At 41.6% G+C, this 1,039-nt stretch overlaps 1 non-coding gene across 1 annotated transcript; it reads left to right on the forward strand.

Annotated features, from left to right (window-relative positions):
- The first annotated feature begins 462 nt into the window (after window positions 1-462).
- Window positions 463-535, forward strand: Trnav-aac (transfer RNA valine (anticodon AAC)). The gene has a single exon. It is a non-coding gene; the product is annotated as a tRNA-Val (tRNA).
- The last annotated feature ends 504 nt before the right edge of the window (window positions 536-1,039 follow it).

The raw sequence follows: 1,039 nt of genomic DNA on the forward strand, positions 1-1,039 counted from the left end.
ATAGGTGTCAAATTTGTTCCAATAACTTTCGAGTGATAGATAGATAGATAGAGAGAGACAGACAGATAGCTCGCTCCGGCCAGTCATGGTATTAGCTGTCAGTAGGCAAAGAATCAACTCAAACCAGCAGTAACGTTCCTTGTCAGATTTTTCTACTTTCACTTCTGACAGCTAATACCATGACAGTGCCCAAGCTTCTTATCACACAGCTATGCCTGCGCCTAGACACAATGTTCTCTGGGACGAAGATTTCTAATCTGGTATAAAACTTCTGGTCACAATCAGGCATTAAGTTTACCAGTTCTCACAGCATGTCTGTATTTTTCCTACAAGCATGGCGAATTCTTTCGTTCTTAGAGGTAGAAGTATACAGTTCAATATTTTGTTTTGTTATCAGATAAATTCGTTCACATTTAACCATCATTTTGTTATGCTTATTATTTCGATGATAAAAGAACAGCTGGTTCCATGGTGTAGTGGTTATCACATCTGCTTAACACGCAGAAGGTCGTGAGTTCGAAACTCGCTGGAACCTCAAATGGCATTTTTTTTTTGTATATGTAGTTGTAAGTGTGGTTAAGAAATTCGCTTCCCAACTGTGTTACATCGAGTTCAGTCTCAATGGGTATATTCTACTATATCCCAGGACCAGCCAAACTCTTGTGACCATTGCTTGGTTGGTTTGCTTACGTCTCCGTAATCTAGAAGTTTTGGTGAAAGAGACCCATGGAATAAATACTGGGTTCGATTTTTTCGACTTGTAGTAACGCCGTGCGCATGCGTAGTCTCACGCATGCGTGGAATTAAACAAGCAAGCGTTCCCGCTCAATTCATTCTCTTTCTTGCTGGCCAGCAATAGAGCATGGACGTGTCAAGCAGTGTCTCTGACATTCCAACCTGGAGACAGTCTCTGTACGTGTATAGCTGTCACTCTCCATCTTTCGGACTTACACTCGACAGCTCGCTCACATCTACATAACAACGTCCCAACAACTATGCTCACACACATAGAAGCTGTAACAACAAGAGCTAAAGATGT

Source organism: Octopus bimaculoides, chromosome 25 (genome assembly GCF_001194135.2).
Source record: "Octopus bimaculoides isolate UCB-OBI-ISO-001 chromosome 25, ASM119413v2, whole genome shotgun sequence".
Lineage (NCBI taxonomy): Eukaryota > Metazoa > Mollusca > Cephalopoda > Octopoda > Octopodidae > Octopus > Octopus bimaculoides.